The sequence below is a fragment of the Schistocerca piceifrons genome, chromosome 1 (genome assembly GCF_021461385.2).
Source record: "Schistocerca piceifrons isolate TAMUIC-IGC-003096 chromosome 1, iqSchPice1.1, whole genome shotgun sequence".
NCBI lineage: Eukaryota > Metazoa > Arthropoda > Insecta > Orthoptera > Acrididae > Schistocerca > Schistocerca piceifrons.
Window position 1 is genome coordinate 636,619,587 of NC_060138.1, and position 12,334 is coordinate 636,631,920.

A 12,334-nucleotide genomic window follows, 5' to 3' on the forward strand; every position below is an offset into this window, starting at 1 on the left:
GAAACGTGCCAGAACTGCGAGCTCGCATCAACTATGCTTTCGAACTCATTGATGGGGACATGCTGCGCCGAGTGTGGGAGGATTATGGCTTGATGTCTGCCGTATCACTAAAGGGGCACATATCGAACATTTGTGAATGCCTAAAAAAACTTTTTGAGTTTTTGTATGTGTGTGCAAAGTATTGTGAAAATATCTCAAATAATAAAGTTATTGTAGAGCTGTGAAATCGCTTCAATCATTTGTAATAACCCTGTATTGTATATTACCTGTCTTTCGCTACTGCTTACTCCAATTTTCCTCAGGATTTCGAACATCTTGCACCAATTTAAATTGTCGAACACTTTTTCCAGGTCGACAAACCATATGAACGTGTATTAATTTTTCTTCAGTGTTGCTTCCATTATCAACCGCAACATCCGTTTCTCTGGTAACTTTACCTTAACTTCAGCTTAGGGGGAAAATTCTAAAAAAGTGTCGCTTATCTATAAGGCAGACCACATACAAAACACTTGTGCTGCTCATTCTTGAGTACTGCTCGAGTGTTTCGGATCCCCACCAGGTCGAATTAAATGAAGACACCGAAGCAATTCAGAACCCAGCTGCTATATTTGTTCCCAGTAGTTTCGATCAGCATGCGATTATTACTGGATTTCTCCGTGAACTCAAATGGAAATCACTGGAGAAAAGACGACGTTCTTTTAGAAAAACGCTATTTAGAAAGTTTAGAGAAACGACAATTAACCAGCCGATCTGTCTCGCACGTCTGCCGGCGATGCATAATTGTAAGCTGCGGACCAAGCCCCTAACGATCCAACATCCAACTACGGGACGACAGATATTTCATTTGCCTCTGGCCACCCATACCAGGGAGGCATCCTCTGTCCACCACCTGGGGATGCGCCGTCTACGAGTTACATGCTACTCTGAGTGGATACAGATCTTTGTAAATGTTCCAAAATTCCATTTTCTTTTAATTTTGTGTCTGGAAACTTAATCTTATTGTCATTTCGTCGGTACCTTATACCAAAATACTCAGAATGTATCCCTGAAAAACCTCCGAATTTCTTTCGGTGGGTTTAGTTTTCACCATGTATATCTTTGTGATCTGTTATTGCGTCTATTGCAGCCTCTTACTCTGATAATTATGATATCTTTTCTGACTGAGCTGCAACGAGTTTTTTCACTTCTTTCAGAGCCTTTTGATAAATATTAATAAAAAATGCTTGTTTTTCAAGCCTCGTGTCGGAAAACATGGCACAGCAAGTAAATGTGTGTGTTCGTTGCACTAAAAATTTTGTCAAATTTCTTCAGGAGAGCAGGTTTGGAGCTTGTATCGAAGCTTAGTTTTGGAGTCTTTGCACATATTGAGTGGAAGGGACAATTCATTCGTGAAATTGCCATCCTAGCTGTCAGTTCTCTTGGCAAACGCTCTAAATATAGGTCCTCCTCTTCATTAGCTTTTTCCAGCTCCAGCGTGGACTAAGACTTAGGCCCAGAAAGAAGATTGCAGCAACAATGTTTACAAAACCAAAACTCGTTCCATCATCTACAATGTGGAGTTCCAGTGCGTTTTCACATCTGTTACCATTCTCAAATTTTCTCGTTCAAAAATTACTCTGAGGCTTTTTTTCCTTTTGTTTCAAATGATCCCTAGTATTTTCTGGGTGTTTTTTGAATTTAAAAATGTATCTAACTTTTAGTCTGTAAAACTGTTAAATATTACATTAGAAACACTTAACGATTCTCCATTTTGGTAATTTCATAAGATGTAAGAAAAATCAAATACCAGGTAAAATATATAGATAACACACACATCAAAATAAGTTTTGCATCAACTCGGTTCCGAGAGTTCCGGAAACTGTACAGAAAATTGGAATAGAGATCAACATAAACATCATTTCCGCCCTTTTTATTGTTCATGAAAACCACACATTGCATGTTGTACGACCATACAGCAAGACCTTCAAAGGTGGTGATCCACATTGCTGTACATACCGGTACCTCTAATACTCAGTAGGATGTCCTCTTGCATTGATGCGTGCCCTATTCGTCGTGGCACACTATCCACAAGTTCATCAAGGCAGTGTTGGTCCAGATTGTCCCACTCCTCAACTGCGATTCGGCGTAGATGCCTCACAGCGGTTGGTGGGTCACATCGTCCACAAACATCCCTTTTCAATTTATACCAGGCATGTTCTATAGGGTTCATGTCTGGAGAACATGCTGGCCACTCTAATCGAGCGATGTCGTTATCCTGAAAGAAGTCATTCGCAGGATGTTTATCTGTTTAGCAAGAGTAATAGAAGGCAGATTTCAGACTACCTAACAGATCAAAACGAAAATTTCTGTTCCGACACTGACAATGTTGAGTGTTTATGGAAAAAGTTCAAGGCAATCGTAAAATGCGTTTTAGACAGGTACGTGCCGAGTAAAACTGTGAGGGACGGGAAAAACCCACCGTGGTACAACAACAAAGTTAGGAAACTACTGCGAAAGCAAAGAGAGCTCCACTCCAAGTTTAAACGCAGCCAAAACCTCTCAGACAAACAGAAGCTAAGCGATGTCAAAGTTAGCGTGAGGAGGGCTATGCGTGAAGCGTTCAGTGAATTCGAAAGTAAAATTCTATGTACCGACTTGACAGAAAATCCTAGGAAGTTCTGGTCTTACGTTAAATCAGTAAGTGGCTCGAAACAGCATATCCAGACACTACGGGATGATGATGGCATTGAAACAGAGGATGACACGCGTAAAGCTGAAGTACTAAACACTTTTTTCCAAAGCTGTTTCACAGAGGAAGACCGCACTGCAGTTCCTTCTCTAAATCCTCGCACAAACGAAAAAATGGCTGACATCGAAATAAGTGTCCAAGGAATAGAGAAGCAACTGGACTCACTCAATAGAGGAAAGTCCACTGGACCTGACTGGATACCAATTCGATTCTACACAGAGTACGCGAAAGAACTTGCCCCCCTTCTAACAGCCGTGTACCGCAAGTCTCTAGAGGAACGGAGGGTTCCAAATGATTGGAAAAGAGCACGCGTAGTCCCAGTCTTCAAGAAGAGTCGTCGATCAGATGCGCAAAACTATAGACCTATATCTCTGACATCGATCTCTTGTAGAATTTTAGAACATGTTTTTTGCTCGAGTATCATGTCGTTTTTGGAAACCCAGAATCTATTATGTAGGAATCAACATGGATTCCGGAAACAGCGATCGTGTGAGACCCAACTCGCTTTATTTGTTCATGAGACCCAGAAAATATTAGATACAGGCTCCCAGGTAGATGCTATTTTTCTTGACTTCCGGAAGGCGTTCGATACAGTTCTGCACTGTCGCCTGATAAACAAAGTAAGAGCCTACGGAATATCAGACCAGCTGTGTGGCTGGATTGAAGAGTTTTTAGCAAACAGAACACAGCATGTTGTTATCAATGGAGAGACGTCTACAGACGTTAAAGTAACCTCTGGCGTGCCACAGGGGAGTGTTATGGGACCATTGCTTTTCACAATATACACTCCTGGAAATTGAAATAAGAACACCGTGAATTCATTGTCCCAGGAAGGGGAAACTTTATTGACACATTCCTGGGGTCAGATACATCACATGATCACACTGACAGAACCACAGGCACATAGACACAGGCAACAGAGCATGCACAATGTCGGCACTAGTACAGTGTATATCCACCTTTCGGAGCAATGCAGGCTGCTATTCTCCCATGGAGACGATCGTAGAGATGCTGGATGTAGTCCTGTGGAACGGCTTGCCATGCCATTTCCACCTGGCGCCTCAGTTGGACCAGCGTTCGTGTTGGACGTGCAGACCGCGTGAGACGACGCTTCATCCAGTCCCAAACATGCTCAATGGGGGACAGATCCGGAGATCTTGCTGGCCAGGGTAGTTGACTTACACCTTCTAGAGCACGTTGGGTGGCACGGGATACATGCGGACGTGCATTGTCCTGTTGGAACAGCAAGTTCCCTTGCCGGTCTAGGAATGGTAAGACGATGGGTTCGATGACGGTTTGGATGTACCGTGCACTATTCAGTGTCCCCTCGACGATCACCAGTGGTGTACGGCCAGTGTAGGAGATCGCTCCCCACACCATGATGCCGGGTGTTGGCCCTGTGTGCCTCGGTCGTATGCAGTCCTGATTGTGGCGCTCACCTGCACGGCGCCAAACACGCATACGACCATCATTGGCACCAAGGCAGAAGCGACTCTCATCGCTGAAGACGACACGTCTCCATTCGTCCCTCCATTCACGCCTGTCGCGACACCACTGGAGGCGGGCTGCACGATGTTGGTGCGTGAGCGGAAGACGGCCTAACGGTGTGCGGGACCGTAGCCCAGCTTCATGGAGACGGTTGCGAATGGTCCTCGCCGATACCCCAGGAGCAACAGTGTCCCTAATTTGCTGGGAAGTGGCGGTGCGGTCCCCTACGGCACTGCGTAGGATCCTACGGTCTTGGCGTGCATCCGTGCGTCGCTGCGGTCCGGTCCCAGGTCGACGGGCACGTGCACCTTCCGCCGACCACTGGCGACAACATCGATGTACTGTGGAGACCTCACGCCCCACGTGTTGAGCAATTCGGCGGTACGTCCACCCGGCCTCCCGCTTGCCCACTATACGCCCTCGCTCAAAGTCCGTCAACTGCACATACGGTTCACGTCCACGCTGTCGTGGCATGCTACCAGTGTTAAAGACTGCGATGGAGCTCCGTATGCCACGGCAAACTGGCTGACACTGACGGCGGCGGTGCACAAATGCTGCGCAGCTAGCGCCATTCGACGGCCAACACCGCAGTTCCTGGTGTGTCCGCTGTGCCGTGCGTGTGATCATTGCTTGTACAGCCCTCTCGCAGTGTCCGGAGCAAGTATGGTGGGTCTGACACACCGGTGTCAATGTGTTCTTTTTTCCATTTCCAGGAGTGTATATAAATGACCTAGTAGATAGTGTCGGAAGTTCCATGCGGCTTTTCGCGGATGATGCTGTAGTATACAGAGAAGTTGCAGCATTAGAAAATTGTAGCGAAATGCAGGAAGATCTGCAGCGGATAGGGACTTGATGCAGGGAGTGGCAACTGACCCTTAACATAGACAAATGTAATGTATTGCGAATACATAGAAAGAAGGATCCTTTATTGTATGATTATATGATACCGGAACAAACACTGGTAGCAGTTACTTCTGTAAAATATCTGGGAGTATGCGTGCGGAACGATTTGAAGTGGAATGATCATATAAAATTAATTGTTGGTAAGGCGGGTACCATGTTGAGATTCATTGGGAGAGTGCTTAGAAAATGTAGTCCATCAACAAAGGAGGTGGCTTACAAAACACTCGTTCGACCTATACTTGAGTATTGCTCATCAGTGTGCGATCCGTACCAGATCGGTCTGACGGAGAAGATAGAGAAGATCCAAAGAAGAGCGGCGCGTTTCGTCACAGGGTTATTTGGTAACCATGATAGTGTTACGGAGATGTTTAATAAACTCAAGTGGCAGACTCTGCAAGAGAGGCGCTCTGCATCGCGTTGTAGTTTGCTCGCCAGGTTTCGAGAGGGTGCGTTTCTGGATGAGGTATCGAATATATTGCTTCCCCCTACTTATACCTCCCGAGGAGATCACGAATGTAAAATTAGAGAGATTAGAGCGCGCACGGAGGCTTTCAGACAGTCGTTCTTCCCGCGAACCATACGCGACTGGAACAGGAAAGGGAGGTAATGACAGTGGCACGTAAAGTGCCCTCCGCCACACACCGTTGGGTGGCTTGCGGAGTATAAATGTAGATGTAGATGTAGATGTTCACGATGGGGGCGCGAATTGTCGTCCATGAAGATGAATGCCTCGCCAATATGTTGCCGATGTGGTTGCACTATCAGTCGGAGGATGGAATTCACGTATCGTACAGCCGTTACGGCGCCTTCCATGACCATCAGCGGCGTACATCGGCCCCACATAATGCCACTCCGAAACAGCAGGGAACCTCCACCTTGCTGCACTCGCTGGACAGTGTGTCTAAGGCGTTCAGCCTGACCGGGTTGCCTCCAAACACGTCTCCGGCGATTGTCTGGTTGAAGGCATATACGACACTCATCGGTGAAGAGAACGTGATGCCAATCCTGAGCGGTCCATTCGGCATGTTGTTGGGCCCATCTGTACCGCGCTGCATGGGGTCGTGGTTGCAAAGATGGACCTCGCCATGGACGTCGGGAGTGAAGTTGCGAATCATGCAGCCTATTGCGCACAGTTTGAGTCGTAGCACGACGTCCTGTGACTGCATGAAAAGCACTATTCAACATGGTGGCGTTGCTGTCAGGGTTCCTCCGAGCCATAATACGTAGGTAGCGGTCATTCACTGCAATAGCCCTTGGGCGGCCTGAGCGTGGCATGTCATCGAAAGTTCCTTTTCTCTCTGTATCTACTCCATATCAGAACAAGATCACTTTGGTTCACTCTGAGACGCCTGGTCACTTCCCTTGTTGACAGCCCTTCCTGGCAGAAAGTAACACTGAGGACGCGATCCAACCGCATTATTGACCGTCTAGGCATGTTTGAATTACAAACAGGAGCCGTGTACCTCCTTCCTGGTGGAATGATTGTAACTGATCGGTTGTCGGACCCCCTCCGTCTAATAGGCGCTGCTCATGCATGGTTGTTTACATCTTTGGGCGGGTTTAGTGACATCAATGAACAAAATGGTTCAAATGGCTCTGAGCACTATGGGACTTAACATCCGAGGTCATCAGTCCCCTAGACTTAGAACTACTTAAACCTAATTAACCTAAGGTTATCACACACATCCATGCCCGAGGCAGGATTCGAACCTGCGACCGTAAGTGGTCGCTCGGTTCCAGACTGAAGCACCTAGAACCGCCGGGTCACACCGGCCGGCATCAATGAACACTCAAAGGGAATGTGTCTGTGATACAATATCCACAGTCAACGTCTATCTTCAGGAGTTCTGGGACCTGGGGCGATACAAAACTTTTGTTGATGTGTGTATAATTATGAAAGCCTGATATATTGGGTAACTTTACAGATACATTTGTAATTCCAACGGTATAACATTGATGTATTAATGTCAGTATTATCACAACAAAATATCGACATTTCTGAAACATCGATATATACTATCTGATCAGAAGTATGCAGACACCTATCAGTGGACATTAATATAGAGTGGGTCCACCATCCGCCTTTAACTCTACTGGGGACACTGTCAGCGTTGGGTCTGAGTGTTTATGAAGATATGACAGCTCATTCTTCCTCAAGAGCCGAAAAGAGAGAAGGTAGTTATATTTAACGCTGGAATGTGGAACGAGGTCTATGTTCTAACTGACACTAAATGCGTTCCACTGAGTTCAGGTAAGCAACCAGCCCATTTCAGGAATGTTACTGTTCACAAACAATTGCCTCACAGGTGCTGCTATGACATGGTGCATTGTCATACCGATACAGTCATCATCTCTGAACATCCCTCTACTATATACGGTACGCAATACTGTAAAATATGTTCCGCATTTAGCATTTTCTTAAGCGCAATAAGGGGACCAAAACCTAACAACGAAAAACGTCCCCATACCGTAATACCGCCTTCTCCGCACTTCACTGATGGCATTATCCATGATGGCAGGTAACGTTCTCCAGCTAGTCGTCTAACCTGTAGCCTGCCGTAGGATTGCCACAGGGTGCAGCGTGATTCGTCACTCCAAATCACCAGTCATCCACTGTCCTGTGGCGTTGGCCGTTCTTTGCACCACATTAAGCGTCGCTTAACATTGGCCACAGAAAGGTGTGGCTTGGGAGAAAGCGCTCGATCATTATTTTCAATGCCCTACGCACAGTCATTGTGGTGGCTGAACTGTTGGCAGCGTTTTGGAAGTCTCAAGTGATTTCTTCGCCTGATTTCATGCGATGATTTTACAACCACTCTCCGCAATGGTCCCTGTCTGTCAGTAAGTGTGGTTTGGCTTGTCTCGGTTTAGCTATGGCTGTTACTTCGCTGCGTTCACTATGCTTTAAAAAAAATAATAATAAATGAAAATTAGAGATTTGGGATGCTGACCCAACGGAAATCTATATATCTCGTCTTGCTAAATTGGCGCTATTTCTAACGCAATCGGTATCCTCTGTACCACCTGTCGTCTGCAGCTCACTCCGCTACTTACGTCACCTAATGCAGTCTCAACTAAATTGTGAAGTGAAGCTTTGAGTTGGATATTAAGCCACCTAAAGCCAGAAAAGTTGCAGTCTGCGGGACGGCAGCCGCATATCAGTATTTCCAGCTTTAATAGGAAGAACTCTCTGTGGGTGATATAGGGCATGTCTAACGTTGAACTGTCCGCGTTTCTCGAGCTCCTTCCATATTGAGGAGAGTCCTGCCGTTTGCCAGCACTTAACTGCCTGCTCTTCATCTTACGTGTCCCGGGGCAGTGCCTGTGCGCCGGAGGGAAGAGCAGATGTGTGCCACCACAGCCGTCACGCCGGTGAAAGGCGGCCGCGACCGGACGTACCCCGCTGCACTTCCTGGAGCACTGACACCGCCCTGCCCCCAGCCACCACTCTGACAAACAACAACAGCACTGAATGCTGTCCTTCCGGGTTTGCAGCCGAGCTGTTTCTGTTCTGTGCACCCAGTCGTCGTCCCCTGATGCTGCGAGCTGTGCTGTTATGTATCGGCCGACTAGCTACCTCGACTCCAACTATACTGTCGTCAACTATGGTTGGTATCACGACGCTGTTTATAGCTCAGTTAGATGCCCACTACACGCTTCGTTGCTCTTTTGCTTTTCAGACTCAGCATTGATATTCCGTTAAGGCGCATCGTCTCAGCGTTTTCCAAGTCTGATAGATGTGATGGCCGGCGAAACCTTGAAAAAGCTGCCTGCCGGCCTCCAAGCCTTGTTTAAATTGAAATCTTCGTCCTCCTTTATGAGACCTTCGGACAGATTCATTTCGACAGGCGCCTAAATTATGCAGTCCCAGGTACTTGGCGCTTACAGGACGAAACTAGTCTCATCGTATTTCACTTCAAAACTATACCCGACAGCTGATTCCCTTAGTTGGTTTAGCTGGGCCGGTCGCTGATGTTCCTAACATCGCTGGCCGCGGTGGTCTAGCGGTTCTAGGCGCGCAGTCCGGAACCGCGCGACTGCTACGGTCGCGCGTTCGAATCCTGCCTCGGGCATGGATGTGTGTGATGTCCTTAGGTTAGTCAGGTTTAAGTAGTTCTAAGTTCTAGGGGACTGATGACCTCAGAAGTTAAGTCCCACAGTGCTCAGAGCCATTTGAACCATTTGGAAAATTTCAGGCTGCCAGTGCTTTGTATGTTATCAGCTCCCATTAATAATAATAATGTTTAGGCCCTACAGCAGTGCAGTAGCCAATACATGGTTACGGTTCTGCTGTGCTGTCAGTTACTACAGTATATTCATTATTGCAAAGCGAAAAACGAAGCAATTTCTTATCTACTGCGTGAACTATTTACAACTTGGAGAAGTCATTTTCATGAGATATTTAAGCATATGTGGTATATATAACTCAATTTTACTATCATACATGCACGGTACGAAGTACAATGTATGAGTTATATTGATAATCGTTAAGTTCTTTAAAAAGTATTTAGTTTCGTGACCGGAACACAATTGAGCCCCTTTTGTTTTCACTCCTCAGAAAATTCAATTTCACCCCTCAGGGGCTAATTACCGCCATGTTGGAAAACATTGCTCTAGAAGAATGCAACGCAGTGGCTCGCTGCCTCATGGAAGCAACTGGAAACGCCGTGTCAGTCTAACAGTACGCAACCTCTCCGCACGATCAATCTATTACGAACAACAGTACGAATTCCCCAGAAACATGGTGCGCTAAGATAGTGAGCAAGAGATCGCTTGGATGATGATGATGATGATGATGATGATGTTTGGTTTGTGGGGCACTCAACTGCGCGGTTATCAGCGCCCGTACAAATTACCAACCTTTCCTCAGTTGAAACTCGCCACTTTCATGAATGATGATGAAATGATGACGACAAGACAAACATCCAGTCATCTCGGGAACGCCTGGAATTAGACCTGACTCAGTGCTGTCTGGTTCTCTTCTGCAGCAAATGGGGGATTTGTGTGACGCCTGATCATGGCCGCAGACTGGTCTGGAGGCGGCTAAGTTGCCTTCCACTTGTCACACATGCAGTCTGTGAGGACGACGTACGTCGATCGATACGAGAACAGATGCGGCCTCTTTGAGGTGCGGCATCCAACAACGAGTCTCGCCGTTCCCTGTTTTGACTGTGTCAGAATGAGTGTAATTAAGCTGTGTGTAGATACACAGCTGGTCGCAAAAATGCGGTTGCAGGAAGCGTTCGAATGGTACCCGAGTTGTGTATTGAATTTCGTGATCGCCAATCGTAAGCTCACGACTAGTTCACTATCTCTTGAATGCATCTGAACATCTCTTTGAGATACGGAATTAACCACCACGTGTAACGAGTGGCGAACCCTTCAGTATAAAAGCAGGCAGGGAGTATTGTGAAGTCAGTAGAGATCAATAACAGCAGAATGGATCGGTAAAAAGTGCTTAGTTACTTCGATCGTGCACTAGTGACTTTACGTCACCTGGGTAACAAATCCATCAGGGCAATTGCAACCTTTGTAAAGCTGCCCAGGTCGACTACAAGTGATGTGACTGTGGAGTGGAAGTTCGTAGGGACAACCAGAGCCAAGCCAAGACATCATGTAGCGAGTGTTGTGGATGGTGGTTGTAAGAAATTCCATGAAACCAGCGGAAAGAATCATTCGTCATTTCTGAAGTTCTACCACCACTCCAGCTAGAACAATGAGTGTGCGTAGAGAGTTAAAAAGTTTGGGGCACAATAGTGGAGCAGCTAGTCCTAACCCACACATTTCTGTGTTCGATGCTAAGTGACGCTCAATGCTGTGTAAATAGCGACGTCTTTGGGCACTGGGTGACTGCAAACTGGAAGTCTGGACTGATGTATCATGCTATACTCTGTGGCAATCCGATGGAATGGTTTGGTTTCGGTGAATTCCTAAAAAGCGTTGTCTGTCATATGTAGTGCCAACAGTGAAGTATGGAGAAGATGGTGTTACGATATGGCGTTATTCCTCGTGGTTACGGTGTCGTCCCGTTATTGCGCTTTAAAAAAACGCTAAATGCTGGAGGATATGAACATATTTCACAGAATTGCGTTCTGCATTCAGTAGAGGAAAAGTTCGGCAAAAGTGATTGTATCATCATGACACTGCACCATGTCATAAAGCAGCATCTGTGAAGCGTGGTTTGTGCACAGTATCATTCTCGAAATGGCCTGACCTGCCCAGAGGCCCGATCTACACTCAGTGGATCGCCTTTGTAATGAGTTAAAACGGCGACTTCGCTCCACACGCCACCGTCCACCATGATTACCTTCACCGGTTTCGAGTCTTGAGAAATAACGGACATTCTGACACCTCACTGAAAGTGTGTGCAACAGTGTTCAAGCCTTTATAAAGGTGAAGGGTGAACACACTCTATATGTACGTCCGCTAATAGTTGTCCGGATACTTTTGATCAGACACTGTATTTACTGATTGCGACATAAATATTTTTTGTGTGAGATTTGAAATGAAATGACGTGGTGACCATCAGATTATCCTTTCACCCTTATTGTTTCTGAATTGTTAGTTACTTAAGTGGCGAAGTTTCAGTTGCGTGAGTGATAACTCGCAGGCTTGCTGGCCTCCTTGGCTTCTGTTGGAGCTTCCTCGTTCTCCTGAATTTACTGGTTCCGGTACCCAGTAGAATGATACTTACTTACCTTGCTTTTTGGTAGGAACACTTAGGTCGGTACGTTGTCGACTATTTTGTCTGCTGGGTATATTTATCGAAGGGTTTGGAAGAACACCAAAAAGTCAATCTCAGTTACATACGTGTTCCCTCAGCCACAATTCACACACTTCTAGCGCCTCGAGGACCGCATTCAGCTCTGCATTAGCGACTGACGAACTGTTTGGAAAGCCGATCCAGAAGACAAGGTCTTGATGAAACGACAGAACAGCCAACAGGTTCACCGTGTATGACGCTTCCATCAATGTAGACGAAGTTGTAATTGTATAACTGTATACAAATATTACACTACTGGCCATTAAAATTGCCACACCACGAAGATGACGTGCTACAGACGCGAAATTTAACCGACAGGAAGAAAATGCTGTGATATGCAAATGATTAGCTTTTCAGAGCATTCACACAAGGTTGGCGCCGGTGGCGACACCTACAACGTGCTGACATGAGGAAAGTTTCCAACCGATTTCTCATACACAAACAGCAGTTGA